Here is an 8934-nt window from a genome sequence, read left to right on the forward strand (position 1 = left end):
ATCAGTGGCTGAAATAAGTCATTAACTTTCCATACAGCTGAAGGAAATGTGGTGCCCTTGGGGGTGAGAGGCTTAAGGGAAATAAGGAACATTTTTCAATTCATCGACAACTGAAGATAAGGGGATGTCTCCGCGTGAGTCGTGATCAGGAGATCAGAAGTTCAAGCCGCGGAAACAGTCCCTTGCGGAAATGCAAAATATGCTGCGTACCCAATCTTGTCCAGCCTTTCCTTGGAACCCGCGCATAGGTGGAGTTTAGTGCGCTAAGCTTCTCTTTAACAACAATAGAAGACAAAGTGGTGGGGCTTTCATAGAACTGGTGCAATGCGTCTGCAACACTTGTTGGGGAATCAAAGAACCTCAAAGCCATCTTCTCTTCTGAAGATTTTCTATTAGAGTTTGTTAATTTTTTCCTGTTGTCATTAAAGAAAAGTCAGTAATGGTTGAAAGTCCAAAAGAACTTCACTTATTGTTTCGACTTCTGTGTATGTGGGATCAAAAATGAACTTCTATTGGCAATCAGACTACTTTTATAAATACACCTTATATTTCTATCCTCTGCCTTAGTTAGCTTGGTTTAGTACCAAACTAGTAAACATATTCGCGCTTTACCCGATTATAAATTATATTATTACATCTACGAAATGATCAATAAATAAATACTGAATAAAAATTTATACTATTTCTCTTTTCAGTGAGAAAGAAAACCTTTAGAAGCAGCATACATTTTGAATTAATTCATACATTAGGGTTATTTAAAGCATATGTTTCTGTATAATATATAATTAAATATACATTTTCAAATTAAGCTTGTTTAGGTATTACATAGTTAGGAATAATTTAAGGTGTATTAAAAACAATAAGGTAAATTTTAAATTAAAATACATAAATTTCAAAAAATTACTAATTAACATACATATAATTGTATATTGAGAAAATAGAATTTTATATAAATGAATTTAAACTTTTGATTAGCAAAAGTCTTCTTAGGCAACAGAATAGGATTGAAGAGCTTTCCAAATTTTTCAATATTCCTTACCATCGAGAGCATGTGCATGAAATAATTTTGTTCTCCTTGTAATCAAATTATACATATAAAAAACAATTCAAAACGTAACAAAATGAGATTTTTTTTCTAGTAAATTATACGAACACAATTTTCACGCTTTTTCATTGGGGCTAAATCTCAAACACACAATTAAGGTCAATTTTTTTTCTCAGTCAATTAATTCTATCCAGATCAAATATAATATTACTGGTTTATTTCTCAAAAATAAAAACTAAACCTCCAGTATGTAGAAACAACGGAAATGATAGGATCATCTAATTACATACGATCAGGCAATTCCTTCTCGATATTCATATTCTTTAAGAATTTATCAAATCACCGCAATCACCCAGCAATGTGAAAAAACAATTAAATCCTTACATAAAATAATAAATAAAGAAAAATCAAAGCCTAGAAAATAAAAGGAGCAAATAAACTATCAAGTTAAAATAAAATTAAGCCAATTAAGCCATCTAACTTTCAAAATGATAAATTAGCAAGACACTCACTGTCAAAATGTAGCAAAAATTGCACTCGGGCATGATATATACCAAGGAAATATGGGAAAGAAAATCCTCCATGTAGAGGTATTTTATATTCAGATTGCTCCAAAAAGCATATTAAAGGTAGCATTTAATAATCATGCACGTTTCCCCTTAATGAATGCACAAATAAATGCACAGTGAACACGTCTCCTAAGCATGATGTGCACTATAATGGTGAAAACAAATAAGTAGTAGTTAAGAGGTCTTTTGTAACTGAGATGAAATAAGTAGGATAGAATAGATCATGATCAATTTCCACTTATTAAACAAATTGAATGAAAAAAATAAAAGAAAAAATCCAAAAAAAGGAGAAAAAAAGATAAATACAATCCTTAGCCATAGAGAGGTGCCACATCACCTTATTTATGTCTAGCTTTATAATATATATTGATTGATATGCCTTGAAAAGAGCACATTTTAGTATAGTTTTATTATTATGATCACGAGTCTAGCCTCTAACTGTGGAGGATATAGGTTTTCTGGGCTTTCGGGGAGCGGGGCATAACTTGTAGAGTACTATGAAGCGCAAATATAAACTTTGCCCCCAAAAAAGTCGTTTGTCTTGAGGAAGAAAGGTTAATGACCAACACAAAATAGGGACAAAAGTGCAAATGACCCAGTCAACCAAGATGAGCTTTAGTGGGCTGGACTAGAATTCTGAAGGGCTATGACTTGGTCCGTTCTACATATTTAATCACTGTAAGCCCACCATTAAATCTATTCTTTTTTCGTTAATGATCAGCTTAGGAAACCAGTTTTTTATGTATTTTTTTAGCTTATATTTTGTAATTATCAGCAAAAAATATTGATTTTTTAATCACATGAACTCTCTTGATGAGAGGCGGCTAATCAATTTTCTGGAGGAAATCTGATGACTAAACTAATGAACATAATTGAATTATCATCAACAGACAACTATTGAGATGGTACGTCTTTTTGCATACACTATTATCAATTTAGGGCTGTACAAAGAAAATCGATAAACCGCACCAAACCGACAAACCGAATCAAACCGGGAAAAAAAACCGAGTAGTGGTTTGTTTGGTTTGGTGTTGGATAAAAAAACCCGATCATAATAGGTTTGGTTTGGTTTTAACTAAAAAAAGTCAAACCGAGACCAAACCGATCCGATTATATATATACAATTTATAAATATTTTTATACATATATAATTTATAAATACGTGTATAACTTTATCACTTTTAAGCTTTGATTAGTCAGCTTCGTTCGTGATGCAATCCGTTTAAGAATTGGTACCACATCCGATTGTATAATTAATTCTTTTTTGGCAATTAAAAGAGACTTTTTCATTACAAATAGCTACTGTTGTCCAAAGTCAAAACACTACTATGGCAGAACAGCCTAGCAGTGATCAAAACTAGCCTTTATCACATCAAAACAACTCAGACAATAAACAAAACTAGTAGATTAAGGGTAGAAAATCAGCTAATCCGATTTTTTTGTGAGTGTTGTCCACTGGGAAACTTTAACAAACACCTCTTGTATGATCCTCCTTGTAAGTATTTGTGGAATTAATTCTTAATGCTAAGTTTGAGTTATAATCTTTTTGTTCATTTAGCGATAGACTTTTTAAGTAAATGTTTAAAAGCTAACTAAAACTCATTTTACGGAACAATATTGAAGTTGTTTGTTACTACATTCTGTTTGATTGTTATAGTTATACATCACATGCATGTTCTATACTTATTTGATTCAATTGTTATGAATTTTTTATTTAATGAGTCAATGAATTCACCACACATTTTTCATTTTACATAATTAGAAATAGAAGGGTAAGATGCTTATTTTTGGTCAAGCAAATGCTATTATAAGATGCTTTGTTTTCAACAAAAAAAAAAAAAAAAAAAACCCGACTAACCCGAAAAATCCGAGAAAAACCGAGAGTGAAAAACCGATTGTTGTTGGTTTGGTTTGGTTTATCGATTTAAAAACCCGATACAATTGGTTTGGTTTGGTATTTGAAAAATCCGAACCAACCCGGTCCATGTACACCCCTAATTATCATTAAGTCATAGTTAATCGACACATCTTTATCTCAATTTATTATTTAACCATGGTAAATTAAAATAAGTTGGTGTAAATACTGAGTCCTAATAACTTTTACCATCCGAAAACTCCAAAGCCGTGCTGTTGCCTAACGCGTAGCAAATTAAGAGTTACTATTCACTAATTGATTAATTATCTTGAGGACGAAAAGATTTAATCCTAGCAAGTTGTGTTCCACTCTATACAATTTCAAGATTATTTCTCTCAATCTAAGAAGATGCTTTCACAAGTCAATGTCATCCATTTTAGCGTTGGAACAATGTTGGATACGTGACTACTTTTTCTTTCATATATCATCTTTTTAGTAACCATCTTTTTCTCCTTTTTCTTTTGGTAATCATCTGATATTCGAAATTTACGGTCTCGATTAATCCAGATTCAAGTCGTGTAGGACTCATTTAAGGAGGAACCGCTCCTTATCAGAAATTTCTCCATTCTCAGAGCTCACACTCGAAACCTCTAATTAAAGGTGGATAAATCTCATCCATCTCACCACATCTCCGATGGTACCTTCTCTTTTATCATGTGTTAATTGTTGCACCACTATGATTTGTATGAAAAAACAAGATAAAGGACTGGCCATACCACATCAAGAGAGTCTAGGTCATGAACACAGAGTGAAAAATGACTAGTAATTAAAACAAAAATGGTCCCAATTTTTCACAATCATGGAGTGGGCAACTGATAGTGGTGCCATGGTCCTATTATTCTCTAATAATGGACCTCTTAACTACTACCTATGCTGTTAGATCTTCTTGCGCCAAATATTATTCCCTTGTGGCCAATAATATGTAATAGTGTAAGCACATTATGTTTTTTCTAGTTAATTGATACTCCCTCCGTCCTAATTTGTTTGAAGGTTGACCAGTTTGAGAAGTCAAACAGCTCTTTCTTTGATTATGATTTTCTCCAACTCTTTTCATAAATTGTGAATTATTAATTATGCAGTCTTATAGTGCTTTTTATATAGGTTTCAAATATGTAAATTTTATTAAAAAAATACTCGAAGAATCTATGTTTAAAATTAAGTCAAAGAAAAAAATGTTTGATTCCCCAAACTTATCAACCTTCAAACAAATTGGGGCGGAGGGAGTAACATTTATGGCTTGTTTGGTCAAGCTTTTGGGAGGTTTAAAATGCTTATTTGAAAAAACTGAGGTGTTTGACCAAGCTTTCGGGAGAAAATAAGTACTTTTGAGGAGTGACAGAAGTTGTTTTTCAAAAACTAAAAAAAAAGTAGTTTTTCTCAAAAGTATTTTTTTGAAAAACACTTTTGAGAAAAATACACTTAGAAGCACTTTTTAAAAACTTGATCAACACTAATCGTTGTTCAAATGTGTGTTTTAAATTAATTGGCCAAACACAAACGTCTTCTCACCAAAAATACTTTTTTGGAAAACACTTTTGGAAAAATTACTTTTCAGAATAAGCTAATTTTAGAAGCTTGGCCAAATATGCTATTAGTACCCTCTGTTTCATAATAAAATCTTTGATTTTGCCGAAAAACTTAATCTTTCTTTAATGAGAAATTGTTTTCTCTGAAACAATTGTGTAAAAGTCACTAACAACTTAGTTCACTTATAATATAGTTATAGATAAACTCATTATAGCAAATATAACTTGTAACCTAGTAAAAATAGTACCTAAACAACTATTACAGATTAAATATTGCACTAATAATAAAAATTAAAAATTCTTCCATTTCCCCAAAGCACTTCCAACTTTCAAGATTGGGTGTCATGTGTTCTAATAGGCAAAAGAAATAAACGCTCGCATCTTACGTGAAAATTTTAACCAATTAAAATCCCTCATACATTTTAACTATACCCATCAGATATGAAGAAGTGTGCTACTGTGTTATACAAGTGCAGAAGCACCTTTTAAACCAATCAAATAACAAAACTGGAAAATAAGAAATCAAAATTGGAAACTAAAGCGAAAAGCTCGAAAAATAAAAACCAAAAGCTGAAAATAAGAAGCCAAAAATATTAAGCAACACCAGATCTTATTATGTTATTCCAGAATCCCAAAAAAGCTTTAAAATCAATCTCAAAAGGCTGGTCTTCAATTCCTGGTTGGCCAAATTGCCTCGTTGCGTTCTTGAAAAAAGGTCATTATACACATATTTTAATGATGTGTATAATTAAAATATGTGGGAGGTTTTAATTGATTGAATTTTTCACGTAGGATGTGATTGACGTTCACGCGTAAGGCTAAAGAAAATGAAACTCACCATATATGTTACTATATGTAAGTTGGATTGTGTTTAATTGATACACTTGAGGCCCAGTTCAGGAGTTCAATGGTAACAACACTTAGTTGAGGTGCGAAAGTGAAAAAAATGGACAAGTTTAGGGGGTTGCATATGCATTAATCCTTTTTATAAAAATGTAAAAGCATAATGAAAGATAGCTCTATATTGACAAGGATGAGAAAGTTTTTACCAAAAAAAAAAAAAAGTTTTACATGCAACTACTCATGTATCGATTAAAAAGTTGTTGCATGCACTATGGGTGTATATAATATAAACTCACAATCATACTATGGGGTTTCATTAATTGGTACATGGTAGGACATACCACATTTATTGAGTCACTTGTCATTATAATACTCCATAACCAACAAATAACGCACTCACTGTGCCAACATCACACTGGTGAATCATTTTGTCCAATTAATTTCTTAATTCACTGTTTTTGTCCATTTTGTTTTTTATCGTATTTCTTTTCCCTCTAGTTTGGATCCTCATTAAACATGCAATGCCACTTGTCGACCGAGACTGACTGGACTTCATGGTTTTCCTCTCTTGTTTATATTCTGATTGACATTTGGCTTTGTATTCTGTCACGCTTAATTTATTATTCATGATATTTCGACATTAAACAAATCATAAAGTTTTCATTCAAGTGGTCTCTTCCAGCTCCGACCAAGTTACTATATTTGAACAATTGATATTTTTGAATTTTATGTTTTCTCTGTCAGAAAAAATATCTCAGAAGCTAACACATCACTTGTGTTGCTCGAAATTTCCAGAAATGTTATCGTCTTCGTCTTGAATCTTTCAAAATTTCAATTGCACGTAGAGGCGGAATCTGATTTTTCCAAGTGACAATTATTTTTACTTATTGAGTTCTGGATAGATATTGGTTATAAATATTAAATTAATTTTAATACAAATGAGGTTTAAAGCCAAAATGTTTCTATTTAGTTTACGAAGAAACCGTAGCTTAGAGAGAACTTATCTTCGCCCGTAATTGCCCCCTGATCCTCCAAAGAATATTCTCCCTTACTTCTAGAAAATATAACAGTTTTAGAGAATTTGAACAACACGATATAAAAGTCGTGTTCTCCGCCGGTTATAAAGTTCAAGTTTAGTATATGTCAATTATTAACCAAAGGTTATATAGTGCTTGAATTTTGAACCAACACATGTATGTGGAACTGTCATTTTTTTCCTTGTATTCTTGGGCTCAGGGCTATGCTAGGCTTTGTGATGAAATTAATAAGCTTTAAGAGTACCTGCAGAAAGGGTCTCCTAGCCATTATTACAAGACAAAACGTGTGTAATTTTTTCCAGCTTTCTTAAGCTTAAGCATAAGAAGTTTGAAACATACATAAGGTGACATAGTACCTGAATTTTGTGAAAAAGAGTGCCGACTACTTATGAAGCTCAAGCTTGGTATTTCAATTATTAACCAAAGGTGACCTATTGCCTGAATTTTCAACCAACACATGCATGTGGAAATGTCAATTTTTTCCTTATACATATTCACGGGCGGCTATGCATTGAGGTATGTGATCCAATTAACTTTAGCTTAAGAGTACCTACAAATGAAAGGGTCTCTAAGCCATTATTACGAGACAAAACGTGCGTGTGTTTTTCGTCTCTCCACTTTTTCTTAAGGTTAACCATAAGAAGTTTGAAACATACACAAGTAGGCAACAGTACCCATAATGACAAAAAGACATAAAACAAGATAAGTATTGCCAAGATTTTAGAAGTTTGCATTCCAAAAACAGGTTTTAATTATAATTGTAGCATTCATTCCAGCTTCTAAGGATGGCCCATATATATTGAGTCTCGAAACATCTGTAATATAGACTATAATGATGTTGCTAGTAGAGCCAAAATTTTCATTAAGGAGATTCAAAATATAAATAAGTAAATAAACGAAAAAACTAAAGAAATTCAATATCTATTATATATACATAAAAAATAATTTCAATTTTATATGTACAGTATATAATTTTCTAACAAAGAGGATTAGGATTCAGATGAACTCCTCGCACCCCTAGGCCCTAGTTAATTCCACTCCCTGACAGCTGCTTAATTGAACTGAAAACTTTTTAATTTTGAACAGGAATCTAGCTGTCTAATTGACAAAAGTTAGGCCAAATACAAATAATTGATCGACAATGAATTCCTTCTCCTGTGTGTTCTCATAATCACACACATTTGTGTGACATGGTCTTCATGTGTCAATTGTTTTTCTGTTTTGAGCGGTTGCACTCATCACATGATCATGATTCTCGAATATCATTTTCCTGTTCCAAAAAAAAAAAATTGTCTACTTAATTGAATGGGAGAACCAGATTATGATTTTTTTTTTTTTTTTTCTTTTTTTTAACACTATGCTACAAGATTTCATAACTCAGATGACGTAAATGTTTTAAGTTTGATGAGACGGCCCTCAATCTCATTAATTGCACATCAAATTAGGGAGTTAGAAGCTTCTATGATCACTAAATTTTGGGTAATTGACCACCATATATAGTCACTCAATTTTGTTTTATCTCATAAAAGTCGCTTAACTTTGGGAAAGTTTTCCAATTAACTTTGTTTTGTCTTCATTGAAGTAATGGGTTGGCTATTGAAATGAAATAGAATAATCACTCAACTATGGGTAAGTGGCCTCTATAATCATTCAACTTTGGGTAAGTGGCCTCTATAGTCACTCAATTTTAGGTAAGTGGCCTCCATAGTCATTTTAGCCGAAAATATAATTTCCGGTAGACATGGCAGTTATAATTTATTTTAAGAAAATATCTAACAAAATTAAAATCAATAATTAAATTTATTTATTTAGGATTTAATTCATCATATTAGTGCATATAATACTAAAATTTAGAATATTATTCAAAACAATTTAGAATATTATTCATAACTAATACTCCCTCTGTTTCAATTTGTTTGAACCTATTTTCTTTTTAGTCCGTGCCAAAATGAATGACCTCTTTCCTAATTTGGAAACAAATTCACTTTATGAATGATTT

Source organism: Lycium ferocissimum, chromosome 10 (assembly GCF_029784015.1).
Source record: "Lycium ferocissimum isolate CSIRO_LF1 chromosome 10, AGI_CSIRO_Lferr_CH_V1, whole genome shotgun sequence".
Taxonomy (NCBI): domain Eukaryota; kingdom Viridiplantae; phylum Streptophyta; class Magnoliopsida; order Solanales; family Solanaceae; genus Lycium; species Lycium ferocissimum.